This window comes from Somniosus microcephalus, unplaced genomic scaffold (assembly GCF_052327205.1).
Source record: "Somniosus microcephalus isolate GS21.2 unplaced genomic scaffold, FLI_Smic_1.0 unresolved_chr1, whole genome shotgun sequence".
Taxonomy (NCBI): domain Eukaryota; kingdom Metazoa; phylum Chordata; class Chondrichthyes; order Squaliformes; family Somniosidae; genus Somniosus; species Somniosus microcephalus.
Genome location: NW_028225179.1, coordinates 119,358,145 through 119,382,940, shown reverse-complemented (window position 1 = coordinate 119,382,940; position 24,796 = coordinate 119,358,145).

The window sequence follows — 24,796 nt, the reverse complement described above, 5'->3', positions numbered from 1 at the left end:
GTGATTGCCGTGTCCCTGTTGTGGTGCGATTGCCATGTTCCTGTTCCGGTGTGATTGCTGTGTCCCTGTTCTGGTGTGATTGCCCTTCTCCTGATCCCGTGTGATTGCTCTGTCCCTGTTCTGGTGTGATTGCCGTGTCCCTATTGCGGTGTGATTGTCATGTCCCTGTTGCTGTGAGATTGCCATGTCCCTGTTGTGGTGTGATTGCCATGTCCCTCTTCCGGTGTGATTTTCATGTCACTGTTCCGGTGTGAGTGCCATGCGTCTGTTGTGGTGTGATTGCCGTGTCCCTCTTCCGGTGTGATGGCTGTGTCCCTGTTGTGGTGTGATTGCCATGCGCCTGTTCCGGTGGGTTTGCCGCATCCCTGTTGCGGTGTGATTGCCGTCTCCCTGTTCCAGTGTGATTGCCCTGTCCCTGTTCCGGTGTGATTTCCGTGTCCCTGTTCCAGTGTGATTGCAGTGTTCCTATTCCGGTGTGATTGCCATGTCCTTGTTCCGGTGTGATTGCCATGTCCCCGTTCCGGTGTGATTGCCATGTGCCTGTTCCGGTGTGGTTGTCGTGCGCCGGTTCCGGTGCGATAGCCGTGCGCCTGTTCCGGTGTGATTGCTGTGTCCCTGTTACGGTATGATTGCCGTGTCCCCGATCCTTTGTGATTGCCGTGCCCCTGCTCTGGTGTGATTGCTGTGCGCCTGTTGCGGTGTGATTGCCGTGTCCCTGTTCCTGAGTGATCGCCGTGTGCCTGTTCTGGTGTGATTGCTGTGTCCCTGTTGCGGTGTGATTGCCATGTCCCTGTTGTGGTGAGATTGCCTTGTCCCTGTTGCGGTGTGATTGCCGTGTCCCTGTTGTGGTGCGATTGCCATGTCCCTGTTCCGGTGTGACTGCTATGCGTCTGTTCCGGTGTGATTGCTGTGTCCCTGTTCCGGTATGATTGCCGTTTCCCTGATCCTGTGTGATTGCCGTGCCCCTGTTCTGGTGTGATTGCTGTGTCCCTGCTCTGGTGTGATTGCCTTTTTCCTGATCCCGTGTGATTGCTCTGTCCCTGTTCTGGTGTGATTGCCGTGTCCCTATTGCGGTGTGATTGTCATGTCCCTGTTGCTGTGAGATTGCCATGTCCCTGTTGTGGTGTGATTGCCATGTCCCTCTTCCGGTGTGATTTTCATGTCACTGTTCCGGTGTGAGTGCCATGCGTCTGTTGTGGTGTGATTGCCGTGTCCCTCTTCCGGTGTGATGGCTGTGTCCCTGTTGTGGTGTGATTGCTGTGCGCCTGTTCCGGTGGGTTTGCCGCATCCCTGTTGCAGTGTGATTGCCGTGTCCCTGTTCCGGTGTGATTGCCCTGTCCCTGTTCCGGTGTGATTTCCGTGTCCCTGTTCCAGTGTGATTGCAGTGTTCCTATTCCGGTGTGATTGCCATGTCCTTGTTCCGGTGTGATTGCCATGTCCCCGTTCCGGTGTGATTGCCATGTGCCTGTTCCGGTGTGGTTGTCGTGCGCCGGTTCCGGTGTGATAGCCGTGCGCCGGTTCCGGTGTGATTGCTGTGTCCCTGTTCCAGTATGATTGCCGTGTCCCTGATCCTGTGTGATTGCCGTGCCCCTGTTCTGGTGTGATTGCTGTGCGCCTGTTGCGGTGTGATAGCCGTGTCCCTGTTCCTGAGTGATTGCCGTGTGCCTGTTCCGGTGTGATTGCCGTGTCCCTGTTCTGGTGTGATTGCTGTGTCCCTGTTGCGGTGTGATTGCCGTGTCCCTGTTGTGGTGAGATTGCCGTGTCCCTGTTGCGGTGTGATTGCCGTGTCCCTGTTGCGGTGAGGTTGCCATGTCCCTGTTGCGGTGTGTTTGCCGTGTCCCTGTTATGGTGCAATTGCAATGTTCCTGTTCCGGTGTGATTGTTGTGTCCCTGTTCCGGTGTGACTGCCGCGTCCTTGTTCCAGTGTGATTGCCGTGTCCCTGTTTCGGTGTGATTGCCGTGTCCCTGTTCCTGTGTGATTGCCATGCCCCTGTTCTGGTGTGATTGCCGTGCACCTGTTCCGGTGTGATTGCCGTGTCCCTGTTCTGGTGTGATTGCTGTGACTCTGTTCCGGTATGATTTCCATGTTACTGTTCTGGTGTGATTGCCGCGTCCTTGCTCCAGTGTGATTGCCATGTCCCTGTTCCGGTGTGGTTGCCATGTCCCTGTTCCTGAGTGATTGCCGTGTGCCTGTTCCGATGTGATTGCCGTGTCCCTGTTCTGGTGTGATTGCTGTGTCCCTGTTGCGGTGTGATTGCCGTGTTCCTGCTGTGGTGAGATTGCCATTTCCCTTTTGCGGTGTGATTGCCGTGTTCCTGTTGTGGTGCTATTGCCGTGTCCCTGTTCCGGTGTGATTGCCGTGTCCCTGATCCTGTGTGATTGCCGTGTCCCTGTTCTGTTGTGATTGCCGTGTCCCTGTTGTGGTGCTATTGCCGTGTCCCTGTTCCGGTGTGATTGCCGTGTCCCTGATCCTGTGTGATTGCCGTGTCCCTGTTCTGTTGTGATTGCCGTGTCCCTGTTGTGGTGCGATTGCCATGTTCCTGTTCCGGTGTGATTGCTGTGTCCCTGTTCTGGTGTGATTGCCCTTCTCCTGATCCCGTGTGATTGCTCTGTCCCTGTTCTGGTGTGATTGCCGTGTCCCTATTGCGGTGTGATTGTCATGTCCCTGTTGCTGTGAGATTGCCATGTCCCTGTTGTGGTGTGATTGCCATGTCCCTCTTCCGGTGTGATTTTCATGTCACTGTTCCGGTGTGAGTGCCATGCGTCTGTTGTGGTGTGATTGCCGTGTCCCTCTTCCGGTGTGATGGCTGTGTCCCTGTTGTGGTGTGATTGCCATGCGCCTGTTCCGGTGGGTTTGCCGCATCCCTGTTGCGGTGTGATTGCCGTCTCCCTGTTCCAGTGTGATTGCCCTGTCCCTGTTCCGGTGTGATTTCCGTGTCCCTGTTCCAGTGTGATTGCAGTGTTCCTATTCCGGTGTGATTGCCATGTCCTTGTTCCGGTGTGATTGCCATGTCCCCGTTCCGGTGTGATTGCCATGTGCCTGTTCCGGTGTGGTTGTCGTGCGCCGGTTCCGGTGCGATAGCCGTGCGCCTGTTCCGGTGTGATTGCTGTGTCCCTGTTACGGTATGATTGCCGTGTCCCCGATCCTTTGTGATTGCCGTGCCCCTGCTCTGGTGTGATTGCTGTGCGCCTGTTGCGGTGTGATTGCCGTGTCCCTGTTCCTGAGTGATCGCCGTGTGCCTGTTCTGGTGTGATTGCTGTGTCCCTGTTGCGGTGTGATTGCCATGTCCCTGTTGTGGTGAGATTGCCTTGTCCCTGTTGCGGTGTGATTGCCGTGTCCCTGTTGTGGTGCGATTGCCATGTCCCTGTTCCGGTGTGACTGCTATGCGTCTGTTCCGGTGTGATTGCTGTGTCCCTGTTCCGGTATGATTGCCGTTTCCCTGATCCTGTGTGATTGCCGTGCCCCTGTTCTGGTGTGATTGCTGTGTCCCTGCTCTGGTGTGATTGCCTTTTTCCTGATCCCGTGTGATTGCTCTGTCCCTGTTCTGGTGTGATTGCCGTGTCCCTATTGTGGTGTGATTGTCATGTCCCTGTTGCTGTGAGATTGCCGTGTCCCTGTTGTGGTGTGATTGCCGCGTCCTTGTTCCAGTGTGATTGCCATGTCCCTGTTGCGGTGTGATTGCCGTGTCCCTGTTGCGGTGTGATTGCCGTGTCCCTGTTGCGGTGTGATTGCCATATCCCCGTTCCGGTGTGATTGCCATGTCCCCGTTCCGGTGTGGTTGCCATGACCCCATTCCAGTGTGGTTGCCGTGCGCCTGTTCCGGTGTGATTGCTGTGTCCCTGTTCCGGTGTGATTGCCGTGCTCCTGTTCCGGTGTAATTGCCGTGCGCCTGTTCTGGGGTGATTACCGTTTCCCTGTTCCGGTGTGATTGCCGTGTCCCTGTTCCGTTGTGGTTACCGTGTCCCTGTTCCGGTGTGGTTGCCGTGTCCCTGTTGCGGTGTGATTGCCGTGTCCCTGTAGCAGTGAGATTGCTGTGTCCCTGTTCCGGTGTGGTTGCCGTGTCCCTGTTCCGGTGTGGTTGCCGTGTCCCTGTTCCGGTGTGGTTGCCGTGTCCCTGTTCCGGTGTGGTTGCCGTGTCCCTGTTGCGGTGTGATTGCCGTGTCCCTGCAGCAGTGAGATTGCCGTGTCCCTGTTCCGGTGTGGTTGCCGTGTCCCTGTTCCAGTGTGGTTGCCGTGTCCCTGTTCTGGTGGGATTGCCGTGTCGTTGATCCCGTGTGATTGCTGTGTCGCTGTTCCGGTGTGATTGCCTTGTCGCTGTTCCGGTGTGATTGCCGTGTCCCTGTTCCAGTGTGATTGCCGTGTCCTGGTTCTGGTGTGATTGCTGTGTCTCTGTTGTGGTGTGATTGCCATGTCCCTCTTCCGGTGTGATTTTCATGTCACTGTTCCGGTGTGAGTGCCATGCGTCTGTTGTGGTGTGATTGCCGTGTCCCTCTTCCGGTGTGATGGCTGTGTCCCTGTTGTGGTGTGATTGCCATGCGCCTGTTCCGGTGGGTTTGCCGCATCCCTGTTGCGGTGTGATTGCCGTCTCCCTGTTCCAGTGTGATTGCCCTGTCCCTGTTCCGGTGTGATTTCCGTGTCCCTGTTCCAGTGTGATTGCAGTGTTCCTATTCCGGTGTGATTGCCATGTCCTTGTTCCGGTGTGATTGCCATGTCCCCGTTCCGGTGTGATTGCCATGTGCCTGTTCCGGTGTGGTTGTCGTGCGCCGGTTCCGGTGCGATAGCCGTGCGCCTGTTCCGGTGTGATTGCTGTGTCCCTGTTACGGTATGATTGCCGTGTCCCCGATCCTTTGTGATTGCCGTGCCCCTGCTCTGGTGTGATTGCTGTGCGCCTGTTGCGGTGTGATTGCCGTGTCCCTGTTCCTGAGTGATTGCCGTGTGCCTGTTCTGGTGTGATTGCTGTGTCCCTGTTGCGGTGTGATTGCCATGTCCCTGTTGTGGTGAGATTGCCTTGTCCCTGTTGCGGTGTGATTGCCGTGTCCCTGTTGTGGTGCGATTGCCATGTCCCTGTTCCGGTGTGACTGCTATGCGTCTGTTCCGGTGTGATTGCTGTGTCCCTGTTCCGGTATGATTGCCGTTTCCCTGATCCTGTGTGATTGCCGTGCCCCTGTTCTGGTGTGATTGCTGTGTCCCTGCTCTGGTGTGATTGCCTTTTTCCTGATCCCGTGTGATTGCTCTGTCCCTGTTCTGGTGTGATTGCCGTGTCCCTATTGTGGTGTGATTGTCATGTCCCTGTTGCTGTGAGATTGCCGTGTCCCTGTTGTGGTGTGATTGCCGCGTCCTTGTTCCAGTGTGATTGCCATGTCCCTGTTGCGGTGTGATTGCCGTGTCCCTATTGTGGTGTGATTGTCATGTCCCTGTTGCTGTGAGATTGCCGTGTCCCTGTTGTGGTGTGATTGCCGCGTCCTTGTTCCAGTGTGATTGCCATGTCCCTGTTGCGGTGTGATTGCCATATCCCCGTTCCGGTGTGATTGCCATGTCCCCGTTCCGGTGTGGTTGCCATGACCCCATTCCAGTGTGGTTGCCGTGCGCCTGTTCCGGTGTGATTGCTGTGTCCCTGTTCCGGTGTGATTGCCGTGCTCCTGTTCCGGTGTAATTGCCGTGCGCCTGTTCTGGGGTGATTACCGTTTCCCTGTTCCGGTGTGATTGCCGTGTCCCTGTTCCGTTGTGGTTACCGTGTCCCTGTTCCGGTGTGGTTGCCGTGTCCCTGTTGCGGTGTGATTGCCGTGTCCCTGTAGCAGTGAGATTGCTGTGTCCCTGTTCCGGTGTGGTTGCCGTGTCCCTGTTCCGGTGTGGTTGCCGTGTCCCTGTTCCGGTGTGGTTGCCGTGTCCCTGTTCCGGTGTGGTTGCCGTGTCCCTGTTGCGGTGTGATTGCCGTGTCCCTGCAGCAGTGAGATTGCCGTGTCCCTGTTCCGGTGTGGTTGCCGTGTCCCTGTTCCAGTGTGGTTGCCGTGTCCCTGTTCTGGTGGGATTGCCGTGTCGTTGATCCCGTGTGATTGCTGTGTCGCTGTTCCGGTGTGATTGCCTTGTCGCTGTTCCGGTGTGATTGCCGTGTCCCTGTTCCAGTGTGATTGCCGTGTCCTGGTTCTGGTGTGATTGCTGTGTCTCTGTTGTGGTGTGATTGCCATGTCCCTCTTCCGGTGTGATTTTCATGTCACTGTTCCGGTGTGAGTGCCATGCGTCTGTTGTGGTGTGATTGCCGTGTCCCTCTTCCGGTGTGATGGCTGTGTCCCTGTTGTGGTGTGATTGCCATGCGCCTGTTCCGGTGGGTTTGCCGCATCCCTGTTGCGGTGTGATTGCCGTCTCCCTGTTCCAGTGTGATTGCCCTGTCCCTGTTCCGGTGTGATTTCCGTGTCCCTGTTCCAGTGTGATTGCAGTGTTCCTATTCCGGTGTGATTGCCATGTCCTTGTTCCGGTGTGATTGCCATGTCCCCGTTCCGGTGTGATTGCCATGTGCCTGTTCCGGTGTGGTTGTCGTGCGCCGGTTCCGGTGCGATAGCCGTGCGCCTGTTCCGGTGTGATTGCTGTGTCCCTGTTACGGTATGATTGCCGTGTCCCCGATCCTTTGTGATTGCCGTGCCCCTGCTCTGGTGTGATTGCTGTGCGCCTGTTGCGGTGTGATTGCCGTGTCCCTGTTCCTGAGTGATTGCCGTGTGCCTGTTCTGGTGTGATTGCTGTGTCCCTGTTGCGGTGTGATTGCCATGTCCCTGTTGTGGTGAGATTGCCTTGTCCCTGTTGCGGTGTGATTGCCGTGTCCCTGTTGTGGTGCGATTGCCATGTCCCTGTTCCGGTGTGACTGCTATGCGTCTGTTCCGGTGTGATTGCTGTGTCCCTGTTCCGGTATGATTGCCGTTTCCCTGATCCTGTGTGATTGCCGTGCCCCTGTTCTGGTGTGATTGCTGTGTCCCTGCTCTGGTGTGATTGCCTTTTTCCTGATCCCGTGTGATTGCTCTGTCCCTGTTCTGGTGTGATTGCCGTGTCCCTATTGTGGTGTGATTGTCATGTCCCTGTTGCTGTGAGATTGCCGTGTCCCTGTTGTGGTGTGATTGCCGCGTCCTTGTTCCAGTGTGATTGCCATGTCCCTGTTGCGGTGTGATTGCCGTGTCCCTATTGTGGTGTGATTGTCATGTCCCTGTTGCTGTGAGATTGCCGTGTCCCTGTTGTGGTGTGATTGCCGCGTCCTTGTTCCAGTGTGATTGCCATGTCCCTGTTGCGGTGTGATTGCCATGTCCCTGTTGCGGTGTGATTGCCGTGTCCCTGTTGTGGTGTGATTGCCGCGTCCTTGTTCCAGTGTGATTGCCGTGTCCCTGTTGCGGTGTGATTGCCGTGTCCCTGTTGCGGTGTGATTGCCATATCCCCGTTCCGGTGTGATTGCCATGTCCCCGTTCCGGTGTGGTTGCCATGACCCCATTCCAGTGTGGTTGCCGTGCGCCTGTTCTGGGGTGATTACCGTTTCCCTGTTCCGGTGTGATTGCCGTGTCCCTGTTCCGTTGTGGTTACCGTGTCCCTGTTCCGGTGTGGTTGCCGTGTCCCTGTTGCGGTGTGATTGCCGTGTCCCTGTAGCAGTGAGATTGCTGTGTCCCTGTTCCGGTGTGGTTGCCGTGTCCCTGTTCCGGTGTGGTTGCCGTGTCCCTGTTCCGGTGTGGTTGCCGTGTCCCTGTTCCGGTGTGGTTGCCGTGTCCCTGTTGCGGTGTGATTGCCGTGTCCCTGCAGCAGTGAGATTGCCGTGTCCCTGTTCCGGTGTGGTTGCCGTGTCCCTGTTCCAGTGTGGTTGCCGTGTCCCTGTTCTGGTGGGATTGCCGTGTCGTTGATCCCGTGTGATTGCTGTGTCGCTGTTCCGGTGTGATTGCCTTGTCGCTGTTCCGGTGTGATTGCCGTGTCCCTGTTCCAGTGTGATTGCCGTGTCCTGGTTCTGGTGTGATTGCTGTGTCTCTGTTGTGGTGTGATTGCCATGTCCCTCTTCCGGTGTGATTTTCATGTCACTGTTCCGGTGTGAGTGCCATGCGTCTGTTGTGGTGTGATTGCCGTGTCCCTCTTCCGGTGTGATGGCTGTGTCCCTGTTGTGGTGTGATTGCCATGCGCCTGTTCCGGTGGGTTTGCCGCATCCCTTTTGCGGTGTGATTGCCGTCTCCCTGTTCCAGTGTGATTGCCCTGTCCCTGTTCCGGTGTGATTTCCGTGTCCCTGTTCCAGTGTGATTGCAGTGTTCCTATTCCGGTGTGATTGCCATGTCCTTGTTCCGGTGTGATTGCCATGTCCCCGTTCCGGTGTGATTGCCATGTGCCTGTTCCGGTGTGGTTGTCGTGCGCCGGTTCCGGTGCGATAGCCGTGCGCCTGTTCCGGTGTGATTGCCGTGTCCCTGTAGCAGTGAGATTGCTGTGTCCCTGTTCCGGTGTGGTTGCCGTGTCCCTGTTCCGGTGTGGTTGCCGTGTCCCTGTTCCGGTGTGGTTGCCGTGTCCCTGTTCCGGTGTGGTTGCCGTGTCCCTGTTGCGGTGTGATTGCCGTGTCCCTGCAGCAGTGAGATTGCCGTGTCCCTGTTCCGGTGTGGTTGCCGTGTCCCTGTTCCAGTGTGGTTGCCGTGTCCCTGTTCTGGTGGGATTGCCGTGTCGTTGATCCCGTGTGATTGCTGTGTCGCTGTTCCGGTGTGATTGCCTTGTCGCTGTTCCGGTGTGATTGCCGTGTCCCTGTTCCAGTGTGATTGCCGTGTCCTGGTTCTGGTGTGATTGCTGTGTCTCTGTTGTGGTGTGATTGCCATGTCCCTCTTCCGGTGTGATTTTCATGTCACTGTTCCGGTGTGAGTGCCATGCGTCTGTTGTGGTGTGATTGCCGTGTCCCTCTTCCGGTGTGATGGCTGTGTCCCTGTTGTGGTGTGATTGCCATGCGCCTGTTCCGGTGGGTTTGCCGCATCCCTGTTGCGGTGTGATTGCCGTCTCCCTGTTCCAGTGTGATTGCCCTGTCCCTGTTCCGGTGTGATTTCCGTGTCCCTGTTCCAGTGTGATTGCAGTGTTCCTATTCCGGTGTGATTGCCATGTCCTTGTTCCGGTGTGATTGCCATGTCCCCGTTCCGGTGTGATTGCCATGTGCCTGTTCCGGTGTGGTTGTCGTGCGCCGGTTCCGGTGCGATAGCCGTGCGCCTGTTCCGGTGTGATTGCTGTGTCCCTGTTACGGTATGATTGCCGTGTCCCCGATCCTTTGTGATTGCCGTGCCCCTGCTCTGGTGTGATTGCTGTGCGCCTGTTGCGGTGTGATTGCCGTGTCCCTGTTCCTGAGTGATTGCCGTGTGCCTGTTCTGGTGTGATTGCTGTGTCCCTGTTGCGGTGTGATTGCCATGTCCCTGTTGTGGTGAGATTGCCTTGTCCCTGTTGCGGTGTGATTGCCGTGTCCCTGTTGTGGTGCGATTGCCATGTCCCTGTTCCGGTGTGACTGCTATGCGTCTGTTCCGGTGTGATTGCTGTGTCCCTGTTCCGGTATGATTGCCGTTTCCCTGATCCTGTGTGATTGCCGTGCCCCTGTTCTGGTGTGATTGCTGTGTCCCTGCTCTGGTGTGATTGCCTTTTTCCTGATCCCGTGTGATTGCTCTGTCCCTGTTCTGGTGTGATTGCCGTGTCCCTATTGTGGTGTGATTGTCATGTCCCTGTTGCTGTGAGATTGCCGTGTCCCTGTTGTGGTGTGATTGCCGCGTCCTTGTTCCAGTGTGATTGCCATGTCCCTGTTGCGGTGTGATTGCCGTGTCCCTATTGTGGTGTGATTGTCATGTCCCTGTTGCTGTGAGATTGCCGTGTCCCTGTTGTGGTGTGATTGCCGCGTCCTTGTTCCAGTGTGATTGCCATGTCCCTGTTGCGGTGTGATTGCCATGTCCCTGTTGCGGTGTGATTGCCGTGTCCCTGTTGTGGTGTGATTGCCGCGTCCTTGTTCCAGTGTGATTGCCGTGTCCCTGTTGCGGTGTGATTGCCGTGTCCCTGTTGCGGTGTGATTGCCATATCCCCGTTCCGGTGTGATTGCCATGTCCCCGTTCCGGTGTGGTTGCCATGACCCCATTCCAGTGTGGTTGCCGTGCGCCTGTTCTGGGGTGATTACCGTTTCCCTGTTCCGGTGTGATTGCCGTGTCCCTGTTCCGTTGTGGTTACCGTGTCCCTGTTCCGGTGTGGTTGCCGTGTCCCTGTTGCGGTGTGATTGCCGTGTCCCTGTAGCAGTGAGATTGCTGTGTCCCTGTTCCGGTGTGGTTGCCGTGTCCCTGTTCCGGTGTGGTTGCCGTGTCCCTGTTCCGGTGTGGTTGCCGTGTCCCTGTTCCGGTGTGGTTGCCGTGTCCCTGTTGCGGTGTGATTGCCGTGTCCCTGCAGCAGTGAGATTGCCGTGTCCCTGTTCCGGTGTGGTTGCCGTGTCCCTGTTCCAGTGTGGTTGCCGTGTCCCTGTTCTGGTGGGATTGCCGTGTCGTTGATCCCGTGTGATTGCTGTGTCGCTGTTCCGGTGTGATTGCCTTGTCGCTGTTCCGGTGTGATTGCCGTGTCCCTGTTCCAGTGTGATTGCCGTGTCCTGGTTCTGGTGTGATTGCTGTGTCTCTGTTGTGGTGTGATTGCCATGTCCCTCTTCCGGTGTGATTTTCATGTCACTGTTCCGGTGTGAGTGCCATGCGTCTGTTGTGGTGTGATTGCCGTGTCCCTCTTCCGGTGTGATGGCTGTGTCCCTGTTGTGGTGTGATTGCCATGCGCCTGTTCCGGTGGGTTTGCCGCATCCCTTTTGCGGTGTGATTGCCGTCTCCCTGTTCCAGTGTGATTGCCCTGTCCCTGTTCCGGTGTGATTTCCGTGTCCCTGTTCCAGTGTGATTGCAGTGTTCCTATTCCGGTGTGATTGCCATGTCCTTGTTCCGGTGTGATTGCCATGTCCCCGTTCCGGTGTGATTGCCATGTGCCTGTTCCGGTGTGGTTGTCGTGCGCCGGTTCCGGTGCGATAGCCGTGCGCCTGTTCCGGTGTGATTGCTGTGTCCCTGTTACGGTATGATTGCCGTGTCCCCGATCCTTTGTGATTGCCGTGCCCCTGCTCTGGTGTGATTGCTGTGCGCCTGTTGCGGTGTGATTGCCGTGTCCCTGTTCCTGAGTGATTGCCGTGTGCCTGTTCTGGTGTGATTGCTGTGTCCCTGTTGCGGTGTGATTGCCATGTCCCTGTTGTGGTGAGATTGCCTTGTCCCTGTTGCGGTGTGATTGCCGTGTCCCTGTTGTGGTGCGATTGCCATGTCCCTGTTCCGGTGTGACTGCTATGCGTCTGTTCCGGTGTGATTGCTGTGTCCCTGTTCCGGTATGATTGCCGTTTCCCTGATCCTGTGTGATTGCCGTGCCCCTGTTCTGGTGTGATTGCTGTGTCCCTGCTCTGGTGTGATTGCCTTTTTCCTGATCCCGTGTGATTGCTCTGTCCCTGTTCTGGTGTGATTGCCGTGTCCCTATTGTGGTGTGATTGTCATGTCCCTGTTGCTGTGAGATTGCCGTGTCCCTGTTGTGGTGTGATTGCCGCGTCCTTGTTCCAGTGTGATTGCCATGTCCCTGTTGCGGTGTGATTGCCGTGTCCCTATTGTGGTGTGATTGTCATGTCCCTGTTGCTGTGAGATTGCCGTGTCCCTGTTGTGGTGTGATTGCCGCGTCCTTGTTCCAGTGTGATTGCCATGTCCCTGTTGCGGTGTGATTGCCATGTCCCTGTTGCGGTGTGATTGCCGTGTCCCTGTTGTGGTGTGATTGCCGCGTCCTTGTTCCAGTGTGATTGCCGTGTCCCTGTTGCGGTGTGATTGCCGTGTCCCTGTTGCGGTGTGATTGCCATATCCCCGTTCCGGTGTGATTGCCATGTCCCCGTTCCGGTGTGGTTGCCATGACCCCATTCCAGTGTGGTTGCCGTGCGCCTGTTCCGGTGTGATTGCTGTGTCCCTGTTCCGGTGTGATTGCCGTGCTCCTGTTCCGGTGTAATTGCCGTGCGCCTGTTCCGGTGTGATTGCCGTTTCCCTGTTCCGGTGTGATTGCCGTGTCCCTGTTCCGTTGTGGTTACCGTGTCCCTGTTCCGGTGTGGTTGCCGTGTCCCTGTTGCGGTGTGATTGCCGTGTCCCTGTAGCAGTGAGATTGCTGTGTCCCTGTTCCGGTGTGGTTGCCGTGTCCCTGTTCCGGTGTGGTTGCCGTGTCCCTGTTCCGGTGTGGTTGCCGTGTCCCTGTTCCGGTGTGGTTGCCGTGTCCCAGTTGCGGTGTGATTGCCGTGTCCCTGCAGCAGTGAGATTGCCGTGTCCCTGTTCCGGTGTGGTTGCCGTGTCCCTGTTCCAGTGTGGTTGCCGTGTCCCTGTTCTGGTGGGATTGCCGTGTCGTTGATCCCGTGTGATTGCTGTGTCGCTGTTCCGGTGTGATTGCCTTGTCGCTGTTCCGGTGTGATTGCCGTGTCCCTGTTCCAGTGTGATTGCCGTGTCCTGGTTCTGGTGTGATTGCTGTGTCTCTGTTGTGGTGCGATTGCCGTGTTCCTGTTCCGGTGGGATTGCCGTGTCTCTGTTGCGGTTTGATTGCCGTGCGCCTGTTCCGGTGGGTTTGCCGCATCCCTGTTGCGGTGTGATTGCCGTGTCCCTGTTCCGGTGTGATTGCCCTGTCCCTGTTCCGGTGTGATTTTCATGTCACTGTTCCGGTGTGATTGCCATGCATCTGTTGTGGTGTGATTGCCGTGTCCCTCTTCCGGTGTGATGGCTGTGTCCCTGTTGTGGTGTGATTGCCGTGCGCCTGTTCCGGTGGGTTTGCCGCATCCCTGTTGCGGTGTGATTGCCGTGTCCCTGTTCCGGTGTGATTGCCCTGTCCCTGTTCCGGTGTGATTTCCGTGTCCCTGTTCCAGTGTGATTGCAGTGTTCCTATTCCGGTGTGATTGCCATGTCCTTGTTCCGGTGTGATTGCCATGTCCCCGTTCCGGTGTGATTGCCATGTGCCTGTTCCGGTGTGGTTGTCGTGCGCCGGTTCCGGTGCGATAGCCGTGCGCCTGTTCCGGTGTGATTGCTGTGTCCCTGTTACGGCATGATTGCCGTGTCCCTGATCCTTTCTGATTGCCGTGCCCCTGTTCTGGTGTGATTGCTGTGCGCCTGTTGCGGTGTGATTGCCGTGTCCCTGTTCCTGAGTGAATGCCGTGTGCCTGTTCTGGTGTGATTGCTGTGTCCCTGTTGTGGTGTGATTGCCGTGTCCCTGTTGTGGTGAGAGTGCCTTGTCCCTGTTGCGGTGTGATTGCCGTGTCCCTGTTGTGGTGCGATTGCCATGTCCCTGTTCCGGTGTGACTGCCATGCGCCTGTTCCGGTGTGATTGCTGTGTCCCTGTTCCGGTATGATTGCCGTTTCCCTGATCCTGTGTGATTGCCGTGCCCCTGTTCTGGTGTGATTGCTGTGTCCCTGCTCTGGTGTGATTGCCTTTTTCCTGATCCCGTGTGATTGCTCTGTCCCTGTTCTGGTGTGATTGCCGTGCCCCTATTGTGGTGTGATTGTCATGTCCCTGTTGCTGTGAGATTGCCGTGTCCCTGTTGTGGTGTGATTGCCGTGTCCCTCTTCCGGTGTGATTGCCATGTCACTGTTCCGGTGTGATTGCCATGCGTCTGTTCCGGTGTGATTGCTGTGTCCCTGTTGTGGTGTGATTGCCGTGCACCTGTTGCGGTGTGATTGCCACATCCCTGTTGCGGTGTGATTGCCGTGTCCCTGTTCTGGTGTGATTTCTGTGTCCCTGCTCCAGTGCGATTGCAGTGTTCCTGTTCCGGTGTGATTGCCAAGTCCCCGCTCCGGTGTGATTGCCATGTGCCTGTTCCGGTGTGGTTGTCGTGCGCCGGTTCCGGTGTGATTGCTGTGTCCCTGTTCCAGTGTGATTGCCGTGCGCCTGTTCTGGTATGATTGCCGTGTCCCTAATCCCGTGTGATTGCCGTGTCCCTGTTCAGATTTGATTGCCGTGTCCCTGTTCTGGTGTGCTTGCTGTGTCCCTGTTCCGGTGTGATTGCCGTGTTCCTGTTCCGGTGGGATTGCCATGTCCCTCTTCTGGTGTGATTGCTGTGTCCCTGTTCTGGTGTGACTGCCATAGCCCTGTTGCGGTGTGATTGCTGTGTCCCTGTTCTGGTGTGATTGCCTTGTCCCTGTTGTGGTGTGATTGCCATGCACCTGTTCCGGTGTGATTGCCGTTTCCCTGTTCCGGTGTGATTGCTGTGTCTCTGGTCACATGTGATTGCCGTGTCCCTGTTCCGGTGTGATTGCTGTGCACCTGTTCCGGTGTGAATGCCGTGTCCCTGTTCTGGTGTGATTGCCGTGTCCCTGTTCAGATTTGATTGCCGTGTCCCTGTTCTGGTGTGCTTGCTGTGTCCCTGTTCCGGTGTGATTGCCGTGTTCCTGTTCCGGTGGGATTGCCATGTCCCTCTTCTGGTGTGATTGCTGTGTCCCTGTTCTGGTGTGACTGCCATAGCCCTGTTGCGGTGTGATTGCTGTGTCCCTGTTCTGGTGTGATTGCCTTGTCCCTGTTGTGGTGTGATTGCCATGCGCCTGTTCCGGTGTGATTGCCGTTTCCCTGTTCCGGTGTGATTGCTGTGTCTCTGGTCACGTGTGATTGCCGTGTCCCTGTTCTGTTGTGATTGCCGTGCACCTGTTCTGGTGTGATTGCCGTGTCGCTGTTCCAATGTGATTGCTGTGACCCTGTTCCGGTGTGATTGCCATGTTCCTGTTCCGGTGTGATTTCCGTGTGCCTCTTCCGTTATGATTAACGTGTCCCTGTTCCAGTGTGATTGCCATGCCCCTGATCCGGTGTGGTTGCCATCCGCCTGTTCTGGTGTGATTGCAGTGTCCCTGTTCCTGTGTGATTGCTGTGTCACTGTTCCGGTGTGATGGCTGTGACCCTCTCCTGGTGTGATTGCCGTGCGCCTCTTCCGTTATGATTAACGTGTCCCTATTGCGGTGTGATTGATGTGTCCCTGTTCCAGTGTGATTGCTGTGATCCTGTTCCGGAATGATTGCCGTGTCCCTGATTCCATGTGATTGCCGTGTCCGTGTTCTGGTGTGATTGCCGTGTGCCTGTTCCAGTGTGATTTCCGTGTTCCGGTTCTGGTGTGATTGCCGCGTCCTTGTTCCAGTGTGATTGCTGTGTCCCTGTTCCGGTGTGGTTGCCGTGCGCCTGTTCTGGTGTGATTTCCATGTCCCTGTTCCGGTGTGACTGCCGCATCCTTGTTCCAGTGTGATTGCTGTGTCCCTGTTCTAGTGTGATTGCCGTGTTCCTGTTCCGGTGTGACTGCCGCATCCTTGTTCCGGTGTGATTGCCCTTTCCCTGTTCCGGTGTGGTTGCCGTGCGCCTGTTCCGGTGGGATTGCCATGTCCCTGTTCTGATGTGATTGCTGTGCGCCTGTTCCGGTGTGATTGCTGTGACCCTGTTCCGGTGCGATTTCCATGTTCCTGTTCCGGTGTGATTGCTGTGTTCCTGTTCCGGTGTGACTGCCGCGTCCTTGTTCCAGTGTGATTGCCCTTTCCCTGTTCCGGTGTGGTTGCCGTGCGCCTGTTCCGGTGTGATTGCTGTGACCCTGTTCTGGTGTGATTTCCATGTTCCTGTTCCGGTGTGACTGCCGCGTCCTTGTTCCAGTGTGATTGCTGTGTCCCTGTTCCTGTGTGATTGCCGTGCGCCTGTTCCGGTGTGATTGCCGTATCCCTGTTCCGGTGAGATTTGCCATGTCCCTGTTGTGGTGTGATTGCCGTGTCCCTGTTCAGGTGTGATTGCTGTGTTCCTGTTCCGGTGTGACTGCCGCGTCCTTGTTCCAGTGTGATTGCCCTTTCCCTGTTCCGGTGTGGTTGCCGTGCGCCTGTTCCGGTGTGATTGCTGTGACCCTGTTCTGGTGTGATTTCCATGTTCCTGTTCCGGTGTGATTGCCGCGTCCTTGTTCCAGTGTGATTGCTGTGTCCCTGTTCCTGTGTGATTGCCGTGCGCCTGTTCCGGTGTGATTGCCGTATTCCTGTTCCGGTGAGATTTGCCATGTCCCTGTTGTGGTGTGATTCCCGTGTCCCTGTTCAGGTGTGATTGTTGTGTGCCCGTTGTGGTGTGATTGCCGTGTCCCTGTTCCAGTGTGATTGCCATGTCCCTGTTGTGGTGTGATTGCCATGTCCCTGTTGCGGTGAGATTGCCGTGTCCCTGTTGTGGTGTGATTGCCGTGTCCCTTTTGTGGTGCAATTGCCATGTTCCTGTTCCGGTGTGATTGCCGTGTCCCTGTAGCAGTGAGATTGCTGTGTCCCTGTTCCGGTGTGGTTGCCGTGTCCCTGTTCCGGTGTGGTTGCCGTGTCCCTGTTCCGGTGTGGTTGCCGTGTCCCTGTTCCGGTGTGGTTGCCGTGTCCCTGTTCCGGTGCGGTTGCCGTGTCCCTGTTGCGGTGCGATTGCCGTGTCCCTGTTCTGGTGTGATTGCCGTGTCCCTGTTCTGGTGTGATTGCCGTGTCCCTGTTCTGGTGTGACTGCCATGCGCCTGTTCTGGTGTGATTGCTGTGTGCCCGTTCCGGTGTGGTTGCCATGTCCCCGTTCCGGTGTGGTTGCCATGTCCCCGTTCCGGTGTGGTTGCCATGTGCCTGTTCCGGTGTGATTGCTGTATCCCTGTTCTGGTGTGATTGCTCTGACCCTGTTGCGGTGTGATTGCCGTGTCCCTGTTGTGGTGTGATTGCCGTGTCCCTTTTGTGGTGCGATTGCCATGTTCCTGTTCCGGTTTGATTGCCGTGTCCCTGTTCCAGTGAGATTGCCGTGTCCCTGTTCCGGTGTGATTGCTGTGTCCCTGTTCCGGTGTGATTGCCGTGCTCCTGTTCCGGTGTGTCCCTGTTCCGGTATGATTGCCGTGTCCCTGATCCTGAGTGATTGCCGTGTCATAGTTCTGGTGTGATTGCTGTGCGCCTGTTCTGGCGTGATTGCTGTGTCCCTGTTCCGGTGTGATTTTGGTATTCCTGTTCTGGTGTGATTGCCGTGTCCTTGTTCCAGTGTGATTGCCATGCTCCTGTTCCGGTGTGATTGCTGTGTCCCTGTTCCGGTATGATTGCCATCCTGTGTGATTGCCGTGTCATAGTTCTGGTGTGATTGCTGTGCGCCTGTTCTGGTGTGATTGCCGTATCCCTGTTGTGGTGTGATTGCTCTGACCCTGTTGTGGTGTGATTGCCGTGTCCCTGTTGCAGTGAGATTGCCGTGCCCCTGTTGTGGTGTGATTGCCGTGTCCCTTTTGTGGTGCGATTGCCATGTTCCTGTTCCGGTTTGATTGGCGTGTCCCTGTTCCGGTGTGATTGCCATGTTCCTGTTCCGGTGTGATTGCCGTGTCCCTGTTCCAGTGTGATTGCCGTGTCCCTGTTGCGGTGTGATTGCCATGTCCCTGTTGTGGTGTGATTGCCGTGTCCCTTTTGTGGTGCGATTGCCATGTTCCTGTTCCGGTGTGATTGCCGTGTCCCTGTTCCAGTGTGTTTGACGTGTCCCTGTTCCGGTGTGACTGCCATGCGCCTGTTCCGGTGTGATTGCCATATCCCTGTTCCATTGTGATTGCCGTGTCCCTGTTCTGGTATGATTGCCATGCGCCTTTTCCGGTGTGATTGCCGTGTCCCTGTTACGGTGTGATTGCCGTGTCCCTGTTCCGGTGGGATTGCCGTATCCCTCTTCTGGTGTGATTGCTTTGTCCCTGTTCTGGTGTGATTGTGGTGTTCTGGTTCCGGTGTAATTGCCGTGTCCCAGTTATGGTGTGATTGCCATGTCCCTGTTCTGGTGTGACTGCCATAGCGCTGTTGCGGTGTTTTGCTTTGTCCCTGTTCTGGTGTGATTGCCATTCACCTGTTCCGGTGTGATTGCTGTGTCCCTGTTCTGGTGTGATTGCCGTGCGCCTGTTCCAGTGTGATTGGCGTGTCCCTGTTCCGGTGTGATTGCTGTGACCTTGTTCCGGTGTGAATTCCATGTTCCTGTTCCGGTGTGATTGCCGCGTCCTTGTTCCAGTTTGATTGCCCTTTCCCTGTTCCGGTGTCACTGCCGTGTCCCTGTTCCGGTGTGGTTGCCGTGCGCCTGTTCCGGTGTGATTGCTGTGTCGCTGTTCCTGAGTGATTGCCGTGTGCCTGTTACGGTGTGAGTTGCTCTGTCCCTGTTCTGGTGTGATTGCTGTGACCCTGCTCCGGTGTGATTTCCATGTTCCTGTTCCGGTGTGGTTGCCGTGCTCCTGTTCCGGTGTGGTTGCCGTGCGCCTGTTCCAGTGTGATTGCTATGTCCCTGTTCCGATGTGATTACTGTGTCCCTGTTGCAGTGAGATTGCTGTGTCCCCATTCTGGTGTGATTGACATGTCCCTGTTCCGCTGTGGTTTTTGTGCACCTGTTCCGGTGTGATTGCAGTGTCCCTGTTCCGGTACAATTGCTGTGTCCCTAATCCCGTGTGATTGCCGTGTCCCTAATCCCGTGTGATTGCCATGTTGCTGTTCTGGTGTGATTGCCGTGCGCCTGTTCTGGTGTGTTTGCTGTGTCCCTCTTCCGGTGTGATTGCAACGTTCCTGTTCCGGCGTGGTTGCCGTGTCCTCGTTCCGGTGTGATTGCCATGTCCCCGTTACGGTGGTGTTGCCATGTCCCTGTTCCAGTGTGGTTGCCATGGCCCTGTTCTGGTGTGATTGCCGTGAGCCTGTTCTGGTGTGATTGCCATGTCCCTGTTCCAGTGTGTTTGCCGTGCGCCTGGTCCAGTGTGATTGCTATGTCCCTGTTCCTGTGTGATTGCCGTGCACCTGTTCCGGTGTGATAGCCGTATCCCTGTTCCGGTGTGATTGCTGTGACCCTGTTGTGGTGTGATTGCCATGTCCCTGTTGCGGTGAGATTGCCGTGTCCCTGTTGTGGTGTGATAGCCGTGTCCCTTTGGTGGTGCGATTGCCATGTTCCTGTTCCGGTGTGATTGCTGTGACCCTGTTCCAGTGTGATTTCCATGTTCCTGTTCCGGTGTGATTGCCGCGCCCTTGTTCCAGTGTGATTGCACGTTCCCTGTTCCGGTGTGACTGCCGTGTCCCTGTTCCAGTGTGGTTGCCGTGCGCCTGTTCCGGTGTGATTGCTGTGTCCCTGTTCCTGGGTGATTGCTGTAGGCCTGTTCCAGTGTGATTTCCATGTTCCTGTTCCGGTGTGATTGCCGCGCCCTTGTTCCAGTGTGATTGCCCTTTCCCTGTTCCGGTGTGACTGCCGTGTCCCTGTTCCAGTGTGGTTGCCGTGCGCCTGTTCCGGTGTGATTGCTGTGTCCCTGTTCCTGAGTGATTGCCGTGTGCCTGTTACGGTGTGATTGCCGTGTCCCTGTTCTGGTGTGATTGCTGTGTCCCTGTTGCGGTGTGATTGTCGTGTCTCTGTTGCGGTGTGATTGCCATGTCCCTGTTCCGGTGTGGTTGTCGTGTGTCTGTTCCGGTGTGATTGCTGTGTGCCTGTTCTGGTATGATTGCCATGTACCTAATCCCGTGTGATTGCCATGTCCCTGTTCTGGTGTGATTGCTGTGCACCTGTTCTGGTGTGTTTGCTGTGTCCCTCTTCTGGTGTGATTGTAGCGATCCTGTTCCGGTGTGGCTGCCATGCGCCTGTTCCGGTGTGATTGCCGTATCCCTTTTCCGGTGTGATTGCTGTGACCCTGTTGTGGTGTGATTGCCATGTCCCTGTTGCGGTGAGATTGCCGTGTCCCTGTTGTGGTGTGATTGCCGTGTCCCTTTTGTGGTGCGATTGCCATGTTCCTGTTCCGGTTTGATTGCTGTGTCCCTGTTCCAGTGTGATTGCCGTGTCCCTGTTCAGGTGCGATTGCTGTGTCCCCATTGTGGTATGATTGCCGTGTCCCTGTTCCAGTGTGATTGCCGTGTCTCTGTTCCGATGTGACTGCCATGCGCCTGTTCCGGTGTGTTTGCCATATCCCTGTTCCATTGTGATTTCCGTGTCCCTGTTCTGGTATGATTGCCATGCGCCTTTGCCGGTGTGATTGCCGTGTCCCTGTTACGGTGTGATTGCCGTGTCCCTGTTCCGGTGTGATTGCCGTGTCCCTGTTCCGGTGGGATTGCCGTATCCCTCTTCTGGTGTGATTGCTTTGTCCCTGTTCCAGTGTGATTGCTGTGTCCCTGTTCAGGTGCGATTGCTGTGTCCCTGTTCCGGTGTGATTGCCATGTCCCTGTTCCAGTGTAATTGCCGTGTCCCTGTTATGGTATGATTGCCATGTCCCTGTTCTGGTGTGACTGCCGTAGCCCTGTTGCGGTGTTTTGCTTTGTCCCTGTTCTGGTGTGATTGCCATGCGCCTGTTCCGGTGTGATTGCCGTGCGCCTGTTCTGGTGTGATTGCCGTGTCCCTGTTCCGGTGTGATTGTGTGACACTGTTCCGGTGTGATTGCCATGTTCCTGTTCCGGTGTGATTGCCGTGTCCTTGTTCCAGTGTGATTGCCGTGCACCTGTTCCAGTCTGATTGCTGTGCACCTGTTCTGGTGTGATTGCCGTGCACCTGTTCCGGTGTGATTGCCGTGTCCCTGTTCCGGTGTGATTGCTGTGACATTGTTCCCATGTGAATGCCATGTCCCTGTTCCGGTGTAGTTGCCGTGCGCCTGTTCCGGTGTGATTGCTGTGTCCCTGTTCCTGAGTGATTGCCTTGTGCCTGTTACGGTGTGATTGCCATGTCCCTGTTACGGTGTGATTGCCGTGTCCCTGATCCGGTGTGATTGCTGTGTCCCTGTTGCGGTGTGATTGCCGTGTCCCTGTTCCGGTGTGATTGCTGTGTCCCTGTTCCGGTGTGATTGCTGTGACCCTGTTGCGGTGTAAATGCCGCGTCCCTGTTGCGGTGTGATTGCCATGTCCCCGTTCCGGTGTGATTGCCATGTCCCTGTTCCGGTGTGGTTGTCGTGCGCCTGTTCCGGTGTGATTGCTGTGTCCCTGTTCCTGTAGATTGCCGTGTCCCTAACCCCGTGTGATTGCCATGTCCCTCTTCTGGTGTGATTGCCATGCGCCGGTTCCGGTGTGTTTGCTGTGTCCCTCTTCCGGCCTGATTGCAGCGTTCCTGTTCTGCCGTGATTGCCGTGTCCTCGTTCCTGTGTGATTGCCATGTCCCCGTTCCGGTGTGGTTGCCATGTCCCCGTTCCGGTGTGGTTGCCATGTCCCCGTTCCGGTGTGGTTGCCATGTCCCCGTTCCGGTGTGGTTGCCATGTCCCCGTTCCGGTGTGGTTGCCATGTCCGCGTTCCGGTGTGGTTGCCATGTCCCCGTTCCGGTGTGGTTGCCATGTCCCCGTTCCGGTGTGGTTGCCATGTCCCCGTTCCGGTGTGGTTGCCATGTCCCCGTTCCGGTGTGGTTGCCATGCGCCTGTTCTGGTGTGATTGCTCTGACCCTGTTGTGGTGTGATTGCCGTGTCCCTGTTGCAGTGAGATTGCCGTGTCCCTGTTGTGGTGTGATTGCCGTGTCCCTTTTGTGGTGCGATTGCCATGTTCCTGTTCCGGTTTGATTGCCGTGTCCCTGTTCCAGTGGGATTGCCGTGTCCCTGTTATGGTGTGATTGCCATGTCCCTGTTCTGGTGTGACTGCCATAGCCCTGTTGCGGTGTTTTGCTTTGTCCCTGTTCTGGTGTGATTGCCATGTCCCTGTTGTGTGATTGCCATGCGCCTGTTCCGGTGTGATTGCCGTGCACCTGTTCCGGTGTGATTGCCGTGCACCTGTTCCGGTGTGATTGCTGTGTCCCTGTTCTGGTGTGATTGCCATGCGCCTGTTCTGATGTGATTGCCGTGTCCCTGTTCTGGTGTGATTGCTGTGACCCTGTTCTTGTGTGATTTCGATGTTCCTGTTCTGGTGTGATTGCCGCGTCCTTGTTCCAGTGTGACTGCCCTTTCCCTGTTCCGGTGTGACTGCCGTGTCCCTGTTCCGGTGTAGTTGCCGTGCGCCTGTTCCGGTGTGATTGCTGTGTTCCTGATCCTGAGTGATTGCCGTGTGCCTGTTGCGGTGTGATTGTCGTGTCCCTGTTGCGGTGTGATTGCCATATCCCCGTTCCGGTGTGATTGCCATGTCCCTGTTCTGGTGTGGTTGTCGTGTGCCTGTTCCGGTGTGATTGCTGTGTGCCTGGTCCAGCATGATTGCCATGTCCCTAATCCGGTGTGATTGCCATGTCCCTGTTCTGGTGTGATTGCTGTGCGCCTGTTCTGGTGTGTTTGCTGTGTCCCTCTTCTGGTGTGATTGCAGTGTTCCTGTTCCGGCGTGATTGCCGTGTCCTCGTTCTGGTGTGATTGCCATGTTCCTGTTCCGGTTTGATTGCCGTGTCCCTGTTCCAGTGGGATTGCCGTGTCCCTGTTATGGTATGATTGCCATGTCCCTGTTCTGGTGTGACTGCCATAGCCCTGTTGTGGTGTTTTGCTTTGTCCCTGTTCTGGTGTGATTGCCATGTCCCTGTTGTGTGATTGCCATGCGCCTGTTCCGGTGTGATTGCCGTGCACCTGTTCCGGTGTGATTGCTGTGTCCCTGTTCTGGTGTGATTGCCGTGCGCCTGTTCCGGTGTGATTGCCATGTCCCTGTTGCAGTGAGATTGCCATGTCCCTGTTGTGGTGTGATTGCCGTGTCCCTTTTGTGGTGCGATTGCCATGTTCCTGTTCCGGTGTGATTGCCGTGTCCCTCTTCCGGTGTGATTGCCGTGTCCCTCTTCCAGTGTGATTGCCGTGTCCCTGTTCCAGTGTGATTGCCGTGTCCGTGTTCCGGTGTGGTTGCCGTGGTCCTGTCCCAATGTGATTGCTGTGTCCCTGTTCCGGTATGATTGCCATGCACCTGTTCCGGTGTGATAGCCGTGCACCTGTTCCAGTTTGATTGCTTTGTCCCTGTTCCGGTATGATTGCCGTGTCGCTGATCCTGTGTGATTGCCGTGCCCCTGTTCTGGTGTGATTGCCGTGCGCCCGTTGTGGTGTGATTGCTGTGTCCCTGTTCCTGAGTCAGTGTCGTGTCCCTGTTCCGGTTTGATTGCCGTGTCCCTGTTCTGGTGGGATTGCCGTTTCCCTCTTCTGGTGTGATTGCTGTGTCCCTGTTCCGGTGTGATTGCCGTGTTCTGGTTCCGGTGTAATTGCCGTGTTCTGGTTCCAGTGTAATTGCCGTGTCCCTGTTCTGGTGTGATTGCCGTGTCCCTGTTCTGGTGTGATTGCCGTGTCCCTGTTCTGGTGTGACTGCCATGCGCCTGTTCTGGTGTGATTGCTGTGTGCCCGTTCCGGTGTGGTTGCCATGTCCCCGTTCCGGTGTGGTTGCCATGTCCCCGTTCCGGTGTGGTTGCCATGCGCCTGTTCCGGTGTGATTGCTGTATCCCTGTTCTGGTGTGATTGCTCTGACCCTGTTGCGGTGTGATTGCCGTGTCCCTGTTGTGGTGTGATTGCCGTGTCCCTTTTGTGATGCGATTGCCATGTTCCTGTTCCGGTTTGATTGCCGTGTCCCTGTTCCAGTGAGATTGCCGTGTCCCTGTTCCGGTGTGATTGCTGTGTCCCTGTTCCGGTGTGTCCCTGTTCCGGTATGATTGCCGTGTCCCTGATCCTGAGTGATTGCCATGTCATAGTTCTGGTGTGATTGCTGTGCGCCTGTTCTGGTGTGATTGCTGTGTCCCTGTTCCGGTGTGATTTCCGTATTCCTGTTCTGGTGTGATTGCCGTGTCCTTGTTCCGGTGTGATTGCCATGCTCCTGTTCCGGTGTGATTGCTGTGTCCCTGTTCCGGTATGATTGCCATGTCCCTGATCCTGTGTGATTGCCGTGTCATAGTTCTGGTGTGATTGCTGTGCGCCTGTTCTGGTGTGATATCCGTATCCCTGTTGTGGTGTGATTGCTCTGACCCTGTTGTGGTGTGATTGCCGTGTCCCTGTTGCAGTGAGATTGCCGTGCCCCTGTTGTGGTGTGATTGCCGTGTCCCTTTTGTGGTGCGATTGCCATGTTCCTGTTCCGGTTTGATTGCCGTGTCCCTGTTCCGGTGTGATTGCCATGTTCCTGTTCCAGTGTGATTGCCGTGTCCCTGTTCCAGTGTGATTGCCATGTCCCTGTTGCGGTGTGATTGCCATGCCCCTGTTGTGGTGTGATTGCCATGTCCCTGTTGCGGTGAGATTGCCGTGTCCCTGTTGTGGTGTGATTGCCGTGTCCCTTTTGTGGTGCGATTGCCATGTTCCTGTTCCGGTGTGATTGCCGTGTCCCTGTTCCAGTGTGATTGACGTGTCCCTGTTCCGGTGTGACTGCCATGCGCCTGTTCCGGTGTGATTGCCATATCCCTGTTCCATTGTGATTGCCGTGTCCCTGTTCTGGTATGATTGCCATGCGCCTTTTCCGGTGTGATTGCCGTGTCCCTGTTACGGTGTGATTGCCGTGTCCCTGTTCCGGTGGGATTGCCGTGTCCCTGTTCCGGTGGGATTGCCGTATCCCTCTTCTGGTGTGATTGCTTTGTCCCTCTTCTGGTGTGATTGCCGTGTCCCAGTTATGGTGTGATTGCCATGTCCCTGTTCTGGTGTGACTGCCATAGCGCTATTGCGGTGTTTTGCTTTGTCCCTGTTCTGGTGTGATTGCCATTCACCTGTTCCGGTGTGATTGCTGTGTCCCTGTTCTGGTGTGATTGCCGTGCGCCTGCTCCAGTGTGATTGGCGTGTCCCTGTTCCGGTGTGATTGCTGTGACCTTGTTCCGGTGTGAATTCCATGTTCCTGTTCCGGTGTGATTGCCCCGTCTTTGTTCCAGTTTGATTGCCCTTTCCCTGTTCCGGTGTCACTGCCGTGTCCCTGTTCCGGTGTGGTTGCCGTGCGCATGTTCCGGTGTGATTGC